The sequence below is a fragment of the Varroa jacobsoni genome, unplaced genomic scaffold (assembly GCF_002532875.2).
Source record: "Varroa jacobsoni isolate VJ856 unplaced genomic scaffold, vjacob_1.0 scaffold_1437, whole genome shotgun sequence".
NCBI classification, from domain to species: Eukaryota; Metazoa; Arthropoda; class Arachnida; order Mesostigmata; family Varroidae; genus Varroa; species Varroa jacobsoni.
The window spans coordinates 130,025-152,839 of NW_019214339.1; the positions used below are offsets into that span (position 1 = coordinate 130,025).

The 22,815-nt window shown below is 41.7% G+C and overlaps 1 long non-coding RNA gene across 2 annotated transcripts; it reads right to left on the reverse strand.

The window, feature by feature from the left end:
• Positions 1-1,609: 1,609 nt before the first annotated feature.
• On the reverse strand, positions 1,610-15,006 carry LOC147752170 (uncharacterized). 2 transcript variants are annotated; one of them, XR_015314827.1, is made up of 5 exons: positions 14,860-15,006; positions 4,688-5,087; positions 4,073-4,381; positions 2,713-2,809; positions 1,610-1,714 (listed from the first exon to the last, which is right to left on the reverse strand). It is a non-coding gene; the product is annotated as an uncharacterized LOC147752170 (long non-coding RNA). The 2 variants fall into 2 exon arrangements; XR_015314826.1 differs by lacking the exon at positions 1,610-1,714 and having other exon boundaries at positions 2,427-2,809.
• Between the last annotated feature and the right edge of the window lie 7,809 nt (positions 15,007-22,815).

The following is a 22,815-nucleotide window of genomic DNA, read 5'->3' on the forward strand; positions in this document are numbered from 1 at the left end:
GTATAATTTTGTTTGCTGTTGACAGCAGATGTCAGAAGGAACCGTTTTGCCAGGCCGCAGCAGCAAACCTTAATGTACGGTCCTTTCGAATCCCACCAAGCACATACCATCGCATTTTCTTATTGTACATTGTCGCTTATGATTCACTCGATCCTGTCATGTTTCTCTAGAGTTCTGCAGATAGATTTACGACCGCGTCAATTATTTCGCATCAATTTACGGGGCACTTAAACATCGAGCTTTTTCTTCGATTGTTTTAAAGCTGTTTGATGGTGGATGTTAGTTTCTTGACAATGGTCATGATTACTCACGGATTAATTTTACCGACGTTTTGTAATAATTTTATCGGCTACTACAAGGAGCATTTTCCACATCAAAATGTCCAGCGACAGAACCATCTTTGGATTGTTTTCACTGATAACGACCATAAATATCACGATTTTTATGGGTTTGGGCATCATTTGGACGTTTATCGTAATAAAGTTATAGTACACATTTTACGTGTCTTCGAGACGTTTCGTTTCAAACTTAAGGCTTCTTAAGAATTTTAGTACAACACCTGTTGGCAAACCTCAACTATCAGACGACACCAATGTACTATCTAAGGTATGCGATATCTAGCTAGAAAAATAATAAGTATCACATTAATGAGGAGACGACATGTGTAAGTCGGTTTATCACTGAAGTATAACTTCGGTTGTCTGACACAAAATGGACTTCTTCGACGAAGCTAAATTGCGCAGCCTACCAACGTATTCGTTACTGCTAGTAGGGCGAAACTGACCCTTAAATCTCACCCTTGAATGATTCTGCAGCTGCATGATAACTGGGATTGAACCGTTATTTACTGCGGATAGATAGGCAGCCAGAAACAGGATTGATAAACTTGCTTTGGTCACTTGACACTACTCCTCTGGCGCTCACGGTAAACGTAAGTTAATTACTGTGTGGGATTGAAGCAGCTGTTTTGTTGTGGTCCTTAAGCGTTTATAAGCTCTCCCATAGCTCTCTCTAACGATAACCGACTACCGAGTGCGAGATATTGGAAGCAGTTTGACAAATAGATTTAGCTGTAGGTCGTAGCATGTAAGATCAAACCGCATTAATAAAATCGCACTATATTTTACTGCGGAAGCCACGAAGTAGGCAAACACCTCTAAATATCGTTCATCATGTATATATGGTGCCAAGCATTGGCTGATTGGAGACGCCTATGAGAAGCCGCATGTGTTTTTTTTTCATTACGACATGTAGCCATATTTACGGTAAAGCTATTTGAGACCGTACCTAAGAAAAAATGATTGGATGCTGATTAGTGAATCACTAACTAACAAAAATTTCCAAAGATTTCACTTATATCTGTACTGCTATGTCAACATATCGATACGCCTGTTGTTATCTAACGGAAATACTTTCTCTCTCTATAGAAAATTCAAGTGCTTGATAACTGACGTGTTATAAGAAACTGAGACGCACCGCCTAATTTGAGCCGTTCTACCGAAGGCCAAAAAATACTTGAGGCATTGAGTACGAGTATTTCTAACCTACAAAAACAAGTACACTGTTGCATTTTTGCTGTAGGTGGATCAGTAGAAATTCGCGTCCCAAATATTTATAAACGTTTTAGGAGCTCGAAGAGGGTTACAGCGTTGTTATCGGCCCTGTCGGGAGCGGCTTCTGCGGACAAACGACGAAATTGTCGAACCTCGCTCACCTATTACATAAAACTTTCCGCTTGGTCACCTATTTTTACTCTGCAATTTCCACTCACTTCTTATCGTTCCACTGAGACGAACATCACAACAGACCTCAAATACATTTAAAACGTTTGGGACAAAGTAAAAATAATAGCTGAAATCTAAAGTAAATAGACCCTGAAATGAAGCAGTTGGACTTAGCGAAAGATAAACCAGTCTAAGAGGGCTATATATATATATATCGAAAAAAAGATATCGGGTGATACTGAATCTAATGTACCACTTAGAGGACAACGTCCTCCTAGGTATCCTATCACTTGTCGATTTTTAGCTAGGACCAATTTGAAATATCCGAGAAAAAGAGATCTTCACATAGCAATCCATACATTCAGAGCATAGCGATTTGATCTCAAGTCACTTGCTTTTGTAAATAAGGTCTAGCTACAACTTTCTTTCTAGCTACAAGCGCGCAGCGAACTGCGGACGTCATGCATGTTATAATCTAATTTTCAGTTCCTTGTTTAGGTATAAATAAAGATACGCATTTTGCGAGCCTTGTTTCTTTGCGTTCTAGGCTGCTACCGGAAGCCAGTTAATGCGTACTAGTATACCCGAACAAGTGGAAACAAAAAAGGAATAACAACTTCAGTCATTCTAATGCTTTCGATGATGCGGAATGAAAACATCAGATGACAAACCAAGTAAAAAAAGTGTTTGTTGTTTCCCAGCAATTTCATAATATAACGCGAGATCTCTCAGAACTCTTAACAGGTTAATATTTATCAGCATTCGTTGTTATCTAGCGGGTAGATTTACTCTGCTGGTTATGTTACAGTTTTGCGTTATTTTAAAGTTGTCCGTTGTATCGTGGCTCTTTATAAACAGGATCAGTAGCCTTTTGATTTACGGATTGCGAATTGGCTTCATAGTTATGAAAAACAGAAAAAATTCCAAACGACAAATCCCACAACGGCGTTGGCAAACGCTGCATAAGGGCATGTGTGGCGACCTGTACCTGATCACCCGTAGATAGTTACACCAACTCCTCCGAGCTTGACGGATCAGGGCGAGACATGACAACCAATAGCATCATTGACAATACTTTCCGAGACCTAAAAGACATGCACAGACTCAATTGAAAATCAAGATTCGACAATTCGGGAAATCTTAGGCAATATGGCAAATTAAATATGTAATTAGCGGACCCAATCATTACTAAGTCTACGGTCCACGGCTGAAAGTGCAGTCACAATAAGCAAACGCCTTGTAAGAAGGTTACGCTAAATAAAAGCATAGGAAGGAGAGTAATATATATATATATATAATATAAAAAATGTCGAGCGCATTCTGGCCTGGATGGATAACGCAACCCGACATGAAACTCCAAACTTCCACCGCGATATTCAAGCAGTCTCAATATGCCAACAACAGAAGAAGAAAGGTTATGACTGGGGGACAGGAGAAGTTCTGTGAGGCCAATGGGTCCTCGCGCAGTCGACTGACTTCTTACATGAATGGATGAGAGGGCGTTGCATCAGATAGATTAGGCCTGGAATCTAAAAGGTCCCCCACAGAGAGTTCGTCAGAAACAGACGACACATATTAGTTATACCCACATGGAGTGATGCGCACAACTATCGGATTAAGAACCAATTTTTTCAATCACATAACGTAGCATTATCCAACAGCGTTCAGAAGCCAATCATAGAATCTGTCGAGCCTTATAGGCATGACAATAATGGGTCGAGTATACATAACACAACATCAGATCGACATCTTCGGAAAAAAATCAATCAGAATTTAATGCAACAGAGAAGGCAAAGCTACCACAAATTCGTTCAGGAAAAGTAACGAGAACTGTCATAAGCATCATTGGTATAAGGTGCGTCTACGCATTGCCAACGGAAAAATCAAGTTATCTAGGGAAGTTACAAGAACAACGATTGCTCCTGCTCATGATCTCTCACGCCGTTTTGCCAGCCGAACACGCGGCTGAAACGCCATTATATATATATATATATATAGATACCGCTATAGGCCCCAGTCTAGTCTAAGAAATAAGTCGATACCAGGCCTACAAGCAGTACTCCATCTCATGCAATCGCCGCACCACTGCTACAAGTTACTGAAAAAACCGGACCATCTGTCAGCGATACGCGATCAACAGGCAGAGGAAAAGGTGGAAAGAGACTTGCGGAAAAGTACAACAAAATGAAAGATAGGCCGAAACACATATATCAATATAGAGATACTGAGAGCAGGACTGCTACTTCAAAATAACACAGTACTAATAACAATAGTGATAATTATAAAGGTAAGATTCGTAATGAATCGCTCAGTCTATTAGGAAAGAATTGTTTAAGAGCAAGTCGTACCTGTATGCATTTACTGTATTGGTATTAATAGCAGTAAAGCTGTGAAGTTTCCGGGTACAGTAGATTAACATTTTCGGCTATTGTAAATCCGCTTACTTCCAGTAAAATCGACAATACCCTCATTTAGCCCTATGTTGCATTGAAAAGGAGACTTTTGGGGACGGAATCTTCTTCGACGGCTTCGTCGAGAAACACCCAGACAAAAGTTAGTCCGCAAACGGTGAGGCCCGCATCGCCATTTGTCATTTCGAGCGAATTTTGCTTTTGCCCTTGCCGATTTCGGATTTTTGTCCATTACATTTAACGTACCTGAGCTCCATCAATAAGCAAGTGATAGGTGAAATTAATTGTACGGGAAGATACTAACAATTATTGAAGTGGATTAAAGTTTTCAATTCAGCGTGCACCTACATCGTACATACCGATATACACGCCGAGTAGAACACTTTTTAAGCTCGTACCGCACATGCTTAGGCGTAATTCGTGTTCCTGTCCGCTAAAAGCGATTTATTTACGATACAATTTATGATCTATTTATAAATAATAAGCATTCATACTTATAATGAACACCTAAATAGATAAGTCAAACCAAATCTAACAAAACGATAAGGATACCGTTTCGTCCTAATGATTCACGGAACGATCGCTGACCGCCTATATGGCTACGGAAGACGCGCAGTGACAGCGGCGGGCCAGTCGAGGTAGTAGACCAGCAAGCTGTAGAATCGCAGAAAGGGTCTCTAGCTACAATGGGCAAGTGACATCTATTCGGCCGTTCTTTCGGTCATTCTTCCCTCGGGAATGTCGAATATCTTCTGCTTCGATTCCTGATGGTACATGTCCCTATTCGCCCCACGTACACAACTAAAGCACACTACCCGATTTTTTTGCTGCGAGACCAACGCTTCCGTCGTTCGGTGGCCGACGGTAGTACAATTCATTACCGGTTAGTAAACCTTTGCCTAGTCATTTCACTTATGAGCATCGAAGTGCACCTATGGTGGCTCAACAAACCCTGAAACGAAGCAAATGGTGATAATTACGGGAGGCCCAAGAAGGTGATGGAAAGGGTTTGTTGTTCGTGTTTGCCTTCACAATTAAGTCGGATATCACAGTTACCATTAGACTGAACCACAACTAGTGTAATAGAGCTGTCACTGATAGATTGTGCGAGGTATCAAACCTTTAAGTATTGTCTCAGTTTTGTTGTGCCATGAAGGTCTTTGTATCGAACAGTATCGTCAGGGCAGGATTTCTGGTTGGAGTCCCCGAGGACCTTAATGGAGGTGCGTGTAAGTCCTTACCGGCTGAACCGTAGAAGACTACAGCGCCTATGTTCGTGTGCCTCCTTCTTCACTCGCTCGAAGTTTAATCTAGGAATGGCCTCAGGCGTCGGACCCATATTGAGATCCGCAGGGGTCCTGGCTCCAGAGATGCCAGTCTAGCTATTCTCGCGGTGTAAAAGGTTGACATTCTAAGGATCTCGAGATTTCTGACCACCGAGGTCTATCGTGACCGACACACGACAGCCAGTGTCCACTTGCCCTTGGCTAATGACGCTTTCGGCCTCTTGTGTAGCGACTAAGTCGTTTGGCCTCCGGGAACAAGTTAAGGGTATAAGGTTCTTCGGTCTCCAATACCTACGGTGCTAAACGACCCGTATCTCGCTTCGTAAGCTTAGTTGAGGAGCATACCATCGGGTGGAAATTTGCTAGAGTCCATTGTTCTTCGTCTCTTCTAGCGGCTAAGACGGATAGCAAGCCAAAGCCGTTTTCCCTCTAAGGCCAAGAAAATAAGGCCGACGCCTACACAACGTATCAACTGTTGAGCTCCACAGCTCGAACCAACAGAGATATGGCAGTTGACTTCCGAGATAAAACCGCTCTACAAAATGAGTCTTAGTACAATCAGCGATCTGTTTAGGTTATAGACAAGTTCTTACTCTTTGATCTGGCAGTGAATATTAAAATTCTCCGAATACATGAATACGGCGTTTCTCTATGGACGCACGAAATATACATGTGAGTCGTCGCGATGTAGTGCCAGATAATTTGGAAGGCTCTTGAAATTATTTCGTATTATCCAAACAGCAGATGGTTTTGCTGAAATAGGTCCCGGTAGTGCGCGTGAGAGTGGTCTCAAGATTAGACTAAGGTATATCATGGCATTATGAGCCGAAGATGAATTATGTTGAAAATAGCCGAACATTCACAGATAGACGAGTCAAATTAAGTAAAAACGCGAAGATATGGTAGGGACGTTTTGCCTATTTGTCACTTCTTATTGAACGCTCGTTTAAATCTTTTTAGTATACTTTCTAGGGGTCATGCCGCCTACTTGTGTTTACCAGTGTACTTTTTTTCCAAGTAGAAATAATTAGAATCAATGTTAATAGCTGTTTGGCCCACGACATAGTAGATCCATATAATGAAAAAGTAAGTCTAAAACATACAGCTTAAATTTATAATGATAATAGCAGTAATAATAATATACGAGGTCGCGGTCATCCGCGTAACTTCAGCAGACTGATTATAATTTTATTATAAACGTAGTGTAACAAAAGCGTTACGGTTTTTTTTCTGGCATAACCGTGTGTTCTGGTACGAAAATTCAAATTTAGTGAATTTTCCTATCTGTTTATTTAAGTATGTATGCTTTGTTTCTACTGCCTTAACAAAGCCTAAGGATCTTTGTCGATTGGAACCATTCCCTTTTTACCTAAACTAAAAAAACTCATTTCTGGTCTTCAGACACAGCCACTACGATAATTAAATGCATGCTCTGGTTTGTAGTTTCCATATATGGGTTTTTAATATGTGCGTCTTTCCAAGGGTCCTTTTGAAACAGTGCTCTTCAAATTAACAGCAGCATACTCAGATAGGGCTGTCGTGTATGGCCTTCTTTGCAGAAGGTAGCCGTAGAGTTGTGTGGTGTCCCAGTAGCTGAGTCGTACTATGGTTTTTTCGCTTTCAATGAATGTAGCTTTAACAACTGATTTCGAAAAAATTGTCAGCCCCTAACATCGACAACAATTAAGTAAAAGGGGTGCTTTTAATCCTTTATGGGATTCCTGTTTAGGTTTCATTAGATGGGAAAGGATCCGTTTAGTAATATTCCAGCAAGTTAATCATATCACCACCAACAGCGCCTCTAACTAAATTAATCCAGACTTACCGGTGGTACCTATTTCAACTGAAAACAATTACTTTCCATGTACTTTCGCAGTGATTAGATTACGCATGGGCACTCACAATTAAATTTGCTCAAATTTTTATAACTTCATCTTGGCCTCAAACTTGGGATTTATAGTTTGTAGGGTTTGTTAGTAGACATTTCTCTTCAATCAAATAAAGGGAGCTGGTAGCTGCATATTTAAGGCTACTTCATTCATGCTTGATCACATGCACTTCACAGCTTCGAAACAAGTCATTTCTGTACAAGATTCGTCCATTATGAAGTGATGCATGAAAGCTGCGCCTCAATCCAATTCGTCAGACTGAGCCGCAACATTGACAATATAATGGCCCCGCAGAGGCAAATGAATACAAAACGATATTGCTGTACTATAATAACATTTTAATTCGGTGAAGATTAGACAAGTCGGGAAACCCCAATAGAGCTTGCGCGGCAATTGATCTTCGCCAAATCTATAAGCTAATAGTGAGCAAAGTTAGAGCTCTCTAACAGAAAAGTGAAAACACTTTCTTCTTCGTGTAACGCACATCTTCGCATATCGGGATCAGACATAACATTATCTATGGCATTCTTGTAATGGTGCGGTGGTGATGTATCTGTCTAAGCGAGAAGCATAGAGGAGTTCGAATCCTGAAGTATGCATATTTGATCAGAATGTGGAAGGGAGAGGGTCAGACCTCTGATGCATAATAAACGCGCTTCTTGGCGTATGCTGTTTCGAAATATATTTAGACACATATGGCTTTAGTATTTATTACGCTTCAAGTCTGTTTAGGTTTTTTATTGCAGCACAAATGTAAAAGTCAGAACATGGTTTTAACGTACTGGATACAATGCCCGTTAGGTTCGTTCTTCAAGCAAACATCGTTAGCAGCGGTAACCCCACTCAATTCCGAACAGACAACTATAGGACGAAGTGTTTCGTCTCGGAAATCGTTAATTAAACGAAAATATAGAAAATTGGACACGACTGAGCCTAATGTTAAGGCCTGCTATCCAGCTAACTCCGTTTTTGTTATAACTTAGCCCGTTTTCGTTCGGAAGTTTTGCTGCCATGCGGCCGTATGGCCGAAACAAGTATGATAAATTGTAGTCATTTGAAAAAAGATAACCACATCGATAGAGGATCAGAATTATCTCGATTAGTACTGTATTATATTCCAACAACATAATTGGTTCCACATTCATCTAGAATTCGAATTCTCGGAGAAAACAAATGTTCCTGAAGGTGTCCAACGTTAGGGGAAAAAAGTAATGGGAAAGGATAGATACATCATCACTAGAAGCGCTACTCAAGCAACCGTACAGACAAGCGTCTGAACTTTCTTCTATGGTACGAAACGGTATTGGTCGTGATCACTGGAAAAAGTCGCATGAGCGATGGAGGTCGCGACAGCGTGGGAAGCAAACAGGATTAAGGATATGTTTGAGAGGCCACAAGCATTGGTGATTACGAGACTCCTTTTCGTGTTTACTTCAGTTCTCGTATATTTTTCGTCTTGCATAAACCAAGAGCAAGATCCAGGTACGTCTGGTGAACGATTGGAATTAGAGGGTACAGAATTAGGAGATGCGCTTTTCGGTTAAACAAGAGGCCAGTCTAATTTTGGTAATTTGAATTTTTACTGACGAAGGTGGACATTTTCGACAGTATTCATTGACATGAATAGGATTTCCTTATTTTACTTGTTTAGTTGTCGTTTACTTTTGCATCTAGCGACTGTCCCTTTAACTATTAAGTTTCGCGTAAAGCAGCAATTGTGCTGACTTCTTCATATTCTAATGTTACTGGTTTGGTAATCTGGCTTGGCTTATGGCACTTTGGCAGATTGTCCAGCAGACGCTAATCTAAGAGATTACGTCATACGTTTCGAGCTTCTTACAGCGGGTAAGACAAACCTATGATTCTCGTTGGATTTTTCAACGGCCGAGTGTATTGCGCTATAGGCTTGCCCGATCCAGTCAGCGAATGGTTGGATGTGGAACGGACGTTGGATGCTTGAAAGAGACGAAAAAGAAAGAAGAAAGATGGCTGACTGGAGTGAAATCTGTCATTGAGCCTCCCATGAGTTGCGAAGCCAGCCGCCGAGTCAACGAAGAAGCCAAGAAATGCCGAGGTTAGCCCTGGCAGCGTGTCAGTGATCGGATAGGTCGTCTGACGCTATGGTGTCGTCCGCTGGAATGGCAACTACCACGAGCATATAGTAATAGTAGCAGCGGTGCTAATAACCAGCGCCACACGAAAGCATTCGTCTCGTACGCTCACTCCTTGGCCAAGCTCCAGCAGAAAATAGTGCGCACAGAGAGGAGCCGTCCGCCCGTTGTCATCGTTTCTTGTCCCAGCTCGCAAAAAGCGTTTATTGTTTATAAACGGTGTTGGCCGTGGTTGGGGTAGCAGCAGTCCCGGCAGAGCGTCGAAGTATGCCTCAAAGACAAGGATTTGGGGATGTGAAGAAGAGTGGCGCGAGGAGGTAGCAGGCGGCGGGCCAACAAAGATTACAGCCGGCAATGGCAAGTTTAATTATAGCTTACTGGCTTGCCGTTGAGGCTGCTGCTGTTATTCGTCCCCCTGTTTCTAATGGTTGTTCCCTCGTCGTCGTCGTCGCCGTTATTGCAGGGGGCTTGCGGCGATCTTGTGAATAGAAAAAAAAAGTCGAGCAGGTCGGGGAGGTTAGCTTGGCGTGGTTCATTGGAAGACTAGTGGCCATTCATGGAAAGGCCTCAATTTTTGTTCTATGCAGATGCAGGAAGCGGTCGCGGGTAGTGGTGGTCGATAACGATGGTGACTGGATGACCGCAATGCTACTGTTGGTGGTGGCTGCTGTTGCTATGATGGTTAGCTCCTTTTGTACGAAGCAAGCACTGCTTATTGCTGTTGTTGTTGTCGTCTAAGGATTCCACCTTTAAGGCTTCTGCGTCTTTTTCTGCCACGGGAAAAGAAACCAACTGGCGCTCATACATGGCATTAACAGCACGCATCCAGGCGACCACATAAAAACAAACAGGCTAACTGACATTTCGGACTAACTCACATATGAAAGCAATACCATGTCGCCGGCTGCTGTAGCCCAATAATCTGTATTGCTCAACTACTATACTCAAAGACCAGCGCAGTTCGAAAAAGACTCCTGGTTCTCCTTCCGCAGACAGACACGACGGTATGACGCAGGATTGACATAATAAGTGCGACATTGATGTTGCAACTTTGCCGGCTGGAAGGTGGCGACGGCCACGAGGACAACGTTGTTTGATAAGATGCAGTGAGATGGAGAAGTGCCTGTCGCGCATAACACCAAAGCTGATCCGACGCAGAGTACCGCAGCAAGGCTGCTTTATTAGAGGTATCACAGAATATTAGGAGCAGGGTAACTGACGCGGGCTGAGCAAGAGCTGTCTGGTTGATTACGTACGATAATACTTATTTGTAGGTCCTAAACTGTGATTAATGTGGGAATTCATACAATATGGAACCGACAAGATGCCTGAAGTCTAGCCGAGCATCTGTCTTTGGCTGGTGGTGACGCTTACATAAGTGCCTCTTGCTGCTACTTCTGTTGCTGTTTTATATGGAGCGGCGTCAAGACAGGTCATTGTAACTACGCTAAAAGGAGCCTCGTCCATACACTCAGTGTATGGGTAGATTGGATGAGCATATTGGGAAAAGCTGCGAAGAGAGCATCCTGGAAGGCTCCTACAGCTGTAGACGTTATTTTAGGTCGCCTGCTGTTAGTCCTGCGGGGCATAGCATTCGAGAATGCGGAGGAGATAACTTCGCAGATTGATTAGCTGTGCTTAATTTTCGGACCTGGTCGGAGCCGACCGACGGTCTCGCTTTTGGGGCTGTACTGGCGCGCTCCCAGCACTGGGCTTTTTTGAAAGGGTGTGTACAGTTAACGCTAGAATGAATGTGGTGCGCCCACGATCCTGAAATTATCGACTCATCCGCTGATTCCACAGGATAATTAAATCCCGCCTCTGGACGAAGAAGCAGAGTGGACTCATGCTGCCATTGCTCTCACCGCCGCCGCCGCCGCCGTGAAAAACGGCGCAGATCAAGCTGAGTGGATTACCTGCCAGCACGTCGCCTTAAAGACTTTCAAGTTAACATAAACGTGGACGCACGTTGCGAACTCGAAAATAAATACCGTTCCGACGAGAACAAATTGGCTTCGTCAGAAAAAAAGACAATAAGAAGTGATCAGAAATTGCTTAGCTTCCAGCTAAGTGAACGGACATACGATCTTCTGCGCGACTGTACGAAGTCTGTGGTTTATTTATTCGGTGGGAACGCTCGTCTGACGAGTTTCGCATCAGCGAGCAACGGTAGGGTGGAGTTTAATTATACAGGGTGTTTCGAAACAAAACGTCAATTCGTAGGGCGGAAGATTGGGCCAAGGAAGTAAAGCACTTTTCTCAATGAAACTATGGGTCTTCTTATACGTTTCAAAGACAAACGATGAAACTGACTTGATAAATATGATTTGGCAAATACGTGATTCCGTAAGTACTGCCTCGCCTGCAAAAGTCAGCATATGGGCAAATGAAGAATGGCATCCGCTATCCTTAAAAACATCTTAACTTAGCTGGATCAATATACCTAGTAGAATAAAATAAATTCACAGAGAATGTTATTGGCCAGTTTTCATATATATCGGATATAAAAGTAAAGCGAGGACACGGTTTGCCATTGGCTTGCGTTCAAACGCCAATGGCTTACCAAAATATAGAGACCTTCAATCGTGAAGGAACAACACGTTTTCGACACGATTGAGCATTTTAGCAGAATTCAAAATGTCTAGCATTTTTAGCTAGACTACCTACCGCAGCACGTGTTCAAAATAGTGATCAAGAACAGATTGTACAACCCTGAAAAAATATCTGGCATCGTCTTATATCATATTTTGTTTTTTTTGCAAATTTTTATTTTTTTGTTACGAAACGTGATGTGGACAATTTACAGCCAGGGTTAGTTTGACACCTGTTGTCCAGGTCGGGGTGTAATTAAAAATCTATTTCCGTAATTGACTACTAACTGTCGCTGCTACGCCAAGCGATAACACTGCAGTTTTAGCATCGAATACCTGCCAGAGTGAGGGACTTACAACGAACAATCTGAAAGGATCGAGAAGGAAAAAAATGCTTGCCGTTTTTTGTATCGCGTTTAATTTTCTTCGGCAGGCTCAGGGTTTTTACACTCGAATTTGAATTTAAGTCATGTGTATTTTCTTCTAGTTTACACGCGAGCATTTCAATGCGAAAACATCTTGCTATAGTCACTTGGGTAAGAGTAATTCAGTAACACACAGCATGAGCCTATCCAGACAATCGCTAACGACCCTGCTACCTCAAAAATGACCAAGAATAACTTTCGTCAGTGAATTCAAAATACGTAATTAGCCCGTTTATTTATACGCATTGCGAGTGTTTCTACAGTCGACGAAAAACAGAAGCGTTGCGGGATTTGTTACCGGAAGGCGTATGCGATAATCTTTCGTCTAAACCCAACTTGGTCGGTATACAACCCAAGAGCGTATACATTCAATGCCCAGTTACGTGTGAATAATTTCTATTCGATCTGGGTTCACTGGGATAACCTTATCGTAAATGCCAACAACATGATGATTATGAAGAGCCCAAGGTATTGCTAAACAACTCTACTTAATAACATAAATTGTCCAACAGTGGTCCATTCGTCGTGTTTTTTTTACGCTTAAATGCTGTTTGTGCAAAGAGGCTTAGCTAAGCAAATATAATAGATTTAGTCTATTTTCATAAGTTCGTCTAATAAGGATCTGTTCTGTGTAGTACTGTAACATCATCTAATTACTTTAAATGATGTAAAAAAACGGCCTCTGTTCCGGCAATATTCAACGGAACAAAGGGACCCTACCTATTGCGCAATGCGGCGAGGCAATATTTCGTTACTCAATGTCTACGTATGTACGTCATAGATAAAAAAAAAGTCGGATAGCAGATGTCCCACGCGAGCTAAACGCATGACAGCGACGACTGGCGCAAACATTGTACATTTGTACTTTAGGGTGCCGGCCGTTCGTACAGCCACTTGTAGACAAACTATCCAGCCAGTTAACAACAAGAAGCCCGCGTAGGTGCACATCGTATCTATGTGGCGTATTTAAGCTCTTAAATGTTCTATCGAGAGAACTATCAAATGAACCTGCTGCACAAAGTATCGAAGCAGTCGCTTTCTAAAGCGGAACGGGCGACCTTTTTGGTACCCAACTAGGACCGGCTTTCCCTGCCTTCCTGCTGGCATTGAACTAGAGTTGTCGTTGTTGCTGTTACTAGAGGATCAACGTTCCGATGTTTCGAGAAACGCACAGCTCTCTTTCCGCTTGTTATGGAAAGAAGAAAGAGAGCCAGCAGATGTTTAGCGAACAACCGTCGGCAGCCAAAGCTGCAGTCGTTCTAACGCTACTTTTTCTGTTGCTACTGCATATGGCAGCGCTGAAACTGCCGAATGAAGGATCAAAATATGTTGCCAAGAAGTATATGCTCGTAGTTTGTCGGTGCGTCTTCCTATCCGTTCGAGGGCACCAGCCCTGCCGGGGTCACTGTGTAGATGCTTGCGTGTTGTCTACGACGAGGTCTTTGGCTTTATTTAGGGGTCTGCCTCTGTCATTCAGATGATAGGTACGCAGCGATCTTCGCTACCTCTACGGCGGCCTCCGAATTGGGCTATAGTGAAGTCGGCTTCTTCTTCTTCTTCTTCTTCACCGCGTAGGACAGGTCTGGCCATAAACTGCAGTTAGGTAATGTTGTCATACTACGACTGTGCAAATGATGGCTGAAATTGCATTCGTGCTTACCATGAGTAAAAAGTTGTACCTTATGGAAGCAAAATTGCTAATTTAGCCTTATGTAAGTTGTGTTTATGAGCGTAGAGGATCATTGATTGATTCTTAGCTGAATCCGGGTTTTTCTGTTCAACAGAATAGCAAGGTGAGCCCTGACGTTCTCGTATCGTGGGGATAGACCAGCCACGCCTGGCTTTATCAGCCAGATACTTTGCGCTCTAAACACTCGCGCTAGTCGACACTGAAGTATTGTTCCCCAGGCACGAAACTTGGCGGAGTATACATCCCTCCACAGGACCCAACCAATGGTGTCTGACTTCGTCATGCAGTGCAAAACACGTTGTACTCAAATATTACATAGGGTATGTCTTTGAGTTCCCTTGATTCCGAAGCTGGATAGAGTTTTTTGTTATTAGTTGCTGATTGCGAACGTTTACAGTCCTATACAAGGTAAAACGTTTGTTCTATCAGGTCAAACCAACCATTATAACTCTCAGCTCTGTTATTCGCCAAGGCCACAATGAACTGTGAATCTCATAACTGCTTAAGCAATACCAGGCAACGCTGCCTGAAGCAAGCCTAGACGTAGGTCGCGCTGCGGGTGTAAATATGGCCACTATCCCGTTTAAAAAATACTTAGCACTTCCCATAGCACCTTTCTCATCTGCATATCCCTAGCTATTTAATTTGCACACCGTTATACGTAGCGAAACCATCCGTGAATGGAGCGCAATTACGAAGAATTAAAGTCTGAAGCATCTGCAAATTCCTTACCTTTCGAGTTAGAATTTAAATAGATATGATAGTAGTCAGTAGCGGATAACACACTTGGCGGGCTGACGAGCGAGCGTCGGAGGGCCAAATCGAGTTACATGTATAATGTGGAGCAAAAGCCTCGAACCACAATACATCACGCTTTTTTGCTGCTTACTCCTGCCTGCAAATATGCAATATACCGGAAACGTTTATGCCGCAGAGGGTGCTACGTGTCCTATCCAAACAAGCTATGCTGATTGATTCGTTTGTTCCTGAACATTTTGGCTATATACAGGTACAGTTAATTTAACTGTTGAAAAACACGGTAGATCGGCAGGAAAACGGAGATTAATTCAGTGTTCATTTCAACAAGTCGTACATATTTTTTTATCTAGTACAGTTAAATGCGAAACCTTTTCTGCTCATATAAGCTATCTGCTCTTTTTTCTTTTTTATTACGGCACCGTCAATGTTATACATTAGTACACTTTGCTAGCTAAGCTGACGGTCATAGTACATTCAGAAGCATAAAACCACCCGATGTAATTGTATCGCATAGATATCTAGTATAGAATGACGTGCGGAGAAGTCTAGCTCCGTGCGGTTGTTATCAAACGAAGAGTGAACAGCCACAAAACAAGCGTACAAATAAATAAACAAGCAGACGCAGCATGAAGCAATAATTCAAGCACAAAAATATTCAAATTTTTCCCTACGACTCTGTTTGCGATACGTCTTCCAATATAAGATACAACGGCTAGCGCTGAAAAATGTGCCACAGCGTTCTAAATGATTCTGGCGATAGCACTGGTAGCAAGCAAAGAACCTGCGCGATAATAGTCCTATCAGCGGACTGTCAGAGACGGTAAAGATCATAACAGTAAACTTCGACGGTGCTCAAGCTTTCACGACACAAAATAATATTTTTCTCCGTCTACTTTCCTTCGTCCCGCCGCGCGTGTCTCGCGCACGATTTCCCTCACGTTGTTCTCGCTTCCTTTTATCCCTATCTATCATCTATTGCCAATATACTTGGAATGCTTGAGTGAGTAGGGTTGCTAAAGTCTGGCCATAGATTACGGCCAGTGAGCTCCGGAACAACTGTCAAACGACGCAGCTGGGGATTAGCGGCCCAAATATCAATTGGCGATGATAGTTAGAAAACTAGACTAAGAAGTGGGGTCTACATATATACTGTAGTCGCAAAGCCGCAAGATTTCGGTTCAAGTCGATGTGCCTGCCTACTCTCTTGTCAGAGCCTTTTCTCGTACAACGACGGCAGATCGAGCATCGGAAGAAGGGATGGCTGACTAGCTGCCGCTGTGCGGGCTTTGAGTGGTGAGCGGCAAATGCCGACGTGCTCATTGGGCCCTCGGCGTTCTGCTAGCCTTGCCGGACACTACGATGCCCACCGAGCTTTCCGCCTAGTGAGGAGTGAGCTGACTAAGTGACCAACCACGCCCCTTAAAAGGTCTGGATGGACCGATTATTTAGGACAAACACTGGATTGCGATTACCACTTACGCAATAGCAAGCAGTGCACGGCAGGCTAAAGCGAAAACGAGGAAAAGGCCGTTTTACAGACCTTCAGTTTCCCCTGCGCAGTGCTGTGCTGTCCTCACCCACTCGTTCCACCCATGCTGGCCCTTTTCGGTACTTATTTTCTCTTGTGCGCTGAAGTTATACTACCCCGTTATAGCCCTCTACTACAAACGCCGCATGCTATCGTTGCTTATTCGGCTACCTGCTTCGTCTGTACCATCTGCCAGTTCTCATCCTACCCAATAGGATATCCAAAAGGCTGGAAAGATTTAAGGTAGAAGAGAAACTTAGTAGGAGATGTTGTACAAATAGATCTTTTGACGATCGGCGGAGTCTTTGACGTAACCTAAACGAATACAACAAAAATTGTAAAAAAAAGAATCGAGGAAAGTACGTGATGCATTCCGTCGACTACAGCAGTTGGCTAACTTCCCGCTGCGGCGTCACTGCACAGTCTGAATGATCTTCGTCTCGGGGCACGTTGTTATTCCGCTATCGCATGAAAAACGAACACGGAACCGAACTACCCCTCAGAGCTGTGGGGACTCCAGCACTTCTAGGGTCAACCGAGTAGCAATATTACAGTAGATCGCGGTTAACTGAACAGGTATCTCAAAAAAATTATTAAGCAAAATGGCCGCGGACAGAATCGTAAATAGTGAGAACGAGGACGCTAGAATGTGAAATACAATAAGTGAACAAACAATTCCAGTTTTTATATTCCAGTAAAATATAAAAAATCTTTAAGTATAACACGGTATCAGCAGCTAGCTCGCTGGCCTGTAAATTTAATACCAGGAGGCACTAACAACTAAAAACATGTTAACTCTAGCAAGATCCATATCCGTATATATGATCCACTAAACGTTAGTACTCGCGTGTTAATAATAATTTGTGTTTTAAACGACCCAGATATCAACGTGTGGGCTCTCACGGACAAACAAATACGACGGGAGTGATCAAACATAATATTTAGTTACTTTTCACATAATAATATAATTGTGAACAAATATATTAGTAGTTTGCGAGCCATTTTCTAGTCGAGTTAAGGAGCTAATTTCAACTTTACAGTAAATAAAGAACTCTGTAGAAATGCAACAATGCGATGTATCTATTAATTTTGTGTTGTCCTGCGTACGATTGGCCATTGTTAGCCTCTCCAACCTCTATGAGAACGGGCGCTAGAAAACTATTGGTAAAGAGGCACCTGCTCGAGTTACATGTTCAAGTGTATGAAATTCTACTTGGGTAGTCTAGACACTACCCTATATCGAATTCCCTGTCCTAAGATAGGCCTGAAATGAACTGAATTGCGTATCAAGGCTGTCTAATTTCCACCGAATTACTTCGTTTTCAGGTGCCACTATTGCTCCTCTCCGCCGACTGAATTTCAGTTCCGGACCAGTCACAGCCATCACTTAATTTCTACTTTTTTATTATGAATCCATAGGCCTTGTGACACATAAGCCACGAATACGATTTATACGGCTGAATGGTAGCATGTTCATCACTATATACCGTATTGCAGACGTTAGACAAACGCATCTTGCATTTTGAGAATTACATAAGGTAATAATATAATATTATAACTAGGTAATAATATAATATTGTAACTATAACTTGTGGAGTATATTAATCATATATATAAGTTCCAATGTTGATAGAAAAATATCGTGTATCTTTTACAACCAATCGACTCTATTATGTACTCAACATGTCAAACGTTGCTTGGGAAAAAGTTGGTAAAACCAAAATTGAATCTTTGTATTAATGGACGCATTCTGAAGATTCACTCTGAAACCTCTGCATGCACGCCTACCGCCCATAGGACCAGTTAATGCAGACACGCCCTAAACTCTGGTCTAGTTAGTTTTTCATTTTAACGGTTCATTATAAAATACGATTAAAAAAATAAAACAACGCATGCATTCTATGTGTTAGTTTCTGTCAGCATGGACAGGTATGTACGGTGCTTTAGCGGGCTTCTGAGTTTTTTCGCGATTAACGAACATGGATTTGACGAACCTATGATGAAACTGTTTTAATTCGAAAAGACTCGAAGAACATAGAAGGTAGCGTTTCTCCATTTCATCGGCAGTTTGTGTTATTCCGGTATTTATTATAAAAATCCTACCGAGAACATACGTTTTTCCACAAGCCCTTCTTTGTCCACGCGTTATGGCTGCCGTAGCAGTGTCTAGAGAGATTTACTTCAGAGCTGAAAAGTTCGTTTAAGCTCAGTTTACTTGCTACTTGCACCAGATGGACCGTATAAATAATCAAGGTCGCAAGTTCAAGTCCCGGTTAGGTGACATATTTCGTTAAATCAAGAAATACCTCAGCGGAACTACACATGGTTCGTTTAGGGACGTTTAGTTATAATTGATTCTTGACAAATAATGTATCGTGATGAAAATCTAAATTTCATCCTTAATTTCCATTAAGATGGGTAGATGGAACGTCAACGGTAATAGCGCCTCGACACCCGGCTACTAATTCTTCAACCGGAAATTTGAAGATGCAGGCACCAAACTGCTAACCTTAGTGCTAAGTTAAATGAAGTGTTCATAAAAATAGTAAAATGACTCGTCGTTCCACCAATTTTGCTACATCTTCATGGCTTTCGGCGTAATGCCGTAATTTTCTACAAGACGAAGCATAAATAATGCAAATTTTCCGAAAAATTTACGTTCCAATTTTATGAAGTAATTTTACAGGAACGGGCTACTAGATGAGAGCTAGTTTGAACGACTCATAGCCAGCAGAGAAACTTTTGAAGTTGATTTGATTCTGTTACAAGTATTGACAGCTAGTATCGAGAACCCTCCGGTGATGTTATCCTACCTAGTGTTAGGGCTAATGGCATAGATACTGTTATAAATCCCCAAACGAGCGAGGAATCCATAAGGGAACCTTTTTTTCTTACACCTTTGACGTTGAATGTAAACAAGAAATAGGGTTGGCCTTGTACATGCAAGGTGTTCCTACTACTTGGCATGCGAATAGGTTAACTCTCGGTCTCTCTCTCTCTCTGCCTCTACCTATGTGTTCCTAACGAGTCAAAAGATAAACTATATACGAACCTATTATTGTAAATCATCGTAAAGAATTCTGTGTTCGACACACAGCGACTGGGTTAGCGGCGTCAACACTAGCGGCAGCTCCTCTGTCCAAATCAAACATAGTTTCGCGGCTATAAACACAATAACAACCAAATACGAGCAAAGTAAACATTGTACCTAAGAAACGAACGAAGAGCGCCAATAAGACAGCAGTGGTGAAAGGGAATTGCTGTTCCAACGTTTGTAGAAGTTTTTACTAACGTACAGGGCTCCTCAGCCTGTAAGCTCCACGGTTGTGCACGATACGATACACGTATCTGTTGGGCTTATCTGCATATCGGCGCTGCCAAAATATTGCATACCAATAGGCACTCTGATATTTCTGATATATACACGCAAACGTAATAAAACAAGTGGTCAACTCATTCACAATGTTAGCTGTGTGAAGACTCTGCAAAAAAAAGTCGCAGATAAACAATGTACATGTACATAATAGTATGTTTTGTATGCAAAACTGAAAGTGCTATTCTTAAGGAATAAGCGGAGCAGAAATTGCTCGACATGATTACAGGTATCGATGAAGGTTACATCATTGTACTCTGTGCAATATCAAGCTTTTTAGGTCTTACGGATTTTGCATGCACAGTTGATCGTGTTGCTATAAGGATTAATTTATAAAGCATTAATGGCTAGATTGACGAAATCGTTATTATTCCCATGCATTTACACGACAAGAGCGACCAGACGTGTAATTTTTGGAAACATGCTGTTCTGCGTAGCTTACACCACAGACGAGAATTTGTATAAAACTAAGGCTGTGAAATAAATTATATATGTTTGCATCAGCACTCTGTGTTAAATGTTGATATCGTATTGCCTATGAATATCGTAAAGGCCATTCTTATTATCATTACTACTTGCAAACCACCAGTTCTTGATAATCCCTACCATTGTATCCAAAGGAATAACTAGAAAATTTGAGAACCCATACATATTAAACTTTCACGAAACTGAGCTTACCTTGAACTGAAGGTTCGCAGGCAAATCCTTCTTAGCTGCGTTAGCTTGTGGGCTGGCATCATCAGGCACCGTGGGGTTAAGAACAATACATTAGCAGCCCGCTAAAATCCGTGATGGTCCGCCTGTAAAAAGGTCGCGAGTGTTGAAGACTACCAGAATTTCATAGCAACCATTACGTCCCGCAATGTGAATTGTTCCATTTTCACCGCAAGCGGATGTTCAGTGGCCACATATGTCATCATGAAATATTGGTGGAAAAAATTGGCGAGTTAAGAAACCTCAGGTAATCCCAATCCAGCTTTTAAACCTTGAAGGTATTTGAATAAAAATTAAGTTACAAGTAAAAAGGAACAAGAGGCTCGAGGGGGCTATTTGCCTCTACACCAAATTCGACCTAATGCTCGGATTGATGTAGTGGCAGAGCTTCTGAAATATGGAATAGGGGCTTCTACTATATAGCAACCTGTACACAAGTCAGGGAAGAAAATTACTTCAAAAATTAGGTCAGTTAACGGGGTACTACGATCAAAGAAAATATAAGCTGGTAGTGCGTACACGTTGCTCCATGATATAATGATCACGCAAATATTAAGTGCGCGTTTTTGTCTAGAGGACGCCACAACGAGTAAAAGATCACCGATATTACCTGGTTAGAAAACATAGTGGCGTCACATTTAAGTCGAAATTTAATAAAATTTAGACGTGATCAAAGAGATTACATGCGCTGCCTCTCTAATTCTTGTAGGTTATTCAAATATAGAGATAAAAAAGAAGGAACCATACTCAATAAGACGCTTCATTGGAAGCAAGTAACGATATATCACATGAAAAGCTGACCACTGTGTAGCGAAGAGGTCCTTAACTTCGTTTTCGATACCTCATGAGTTCTCCTAGGACGTTCGTGGTACCCTTAGATCAATTTAACCAAACATTTCAAAGATTCACTTGATGCCGATAGGTAAAAAAAGTTGCATCACCGCAAAGAGTTTAGAAACCTCAACGAAGCCATTATAAAAATAGTTTATGGGTCACACCAATTGCGTGGACTACTCCATGTGCGTTAATTGTAAACGCTATGACGAATCATAGCGAACACAATATAATTGCTACGGTGAACTGAGCCAGAAAGAGATTTTTTGTTTAAAAAGTACGATATAATGTTTTTTTTTTTATGAACAATCTAGAAAATATTTACATTTGACAACTGCTCCAAATTCTGCTAATGCTTTAAATATGCGCATTACGTGAACGGGTTAGTAACTAAGAAATCAGTCGCGACGCAAACCCCACTCTGCCCTATTAACAATTCGACTGCTCAACTTCAATTTTATAGGATCCATAGAATAAGCATCCTTATAATGATAACATAGGATCAGTTTAATATGGTAAGGTTCCATAGGACTTTTTCTATTATAAGTGAGCATATTGAAGTTATACGCAGCAAACCGGGTTACATAACATCAATATTAGTGCCATGTGTTTGATTCTGTGATTTCTGTTCTACGTTGGCGTACTGACGTTATTATTCCCTATTTGTATTTTCATTTCGTATATATGATACTAATCAGTAATTTAAAAAAAAAAAAAAACCGTAATTAATTGTCATTTTCCAGTTTGATTGAAGATCCGCCCGAATAAACGAGTGCGAATTCCTGGCGTGTCATGTTGTGTTCACGCAGATTTTGGTTGAAGATCTTGATATCATCAGCGTAGCATCCAATAATCGAGACGATTATCACAAAACATAATATGACAGAACTTCGACAGAAGATCGCCGGTAGAGCAAAATAATTCGGATGAAAATTCAGATCTGGTTAGGTTTACGATTGAATTTTACCTATACTTTAAATTCATTGTTTAACTATGCAGAATAACAATACAGCTCACGTAGGTGCAGCCATCGTTATTGCAATAACACGACCCTGAAGCCTGCTTTGGTTATTTAACATATTGAATAAAGTTATGTTTCATGTACAATAGAAACATTGACTACAAATGGTTGTCACAGGAGCTTTCATATCATTCAAAATGGCCAGAAGGACGGTTTCAGATTTTGGTATCGGTTAACTTTAATAGATTAATTAACTTTAATAGACCTTAAGGAAATTCTTCAATCTGGGTAGTAGATAAGCATCTCTGAACAATGGGCGTGTTAATTACTCCAAGTTGGTGGAATATGGCAAACGACTTATGAAAACAAAAACCAGAGAAGTGAAAAAGATCTAGGGGTCCTGATGTGGTTACTTTGCCACCTCACAGACCTCTTGCAGGACCCCAGATGAGGTTTGCAAGGTCTTCTAATAGCCCCTGAAGCAATACCAAAAAGTAATTCCGAAGCCTTGCCCACATA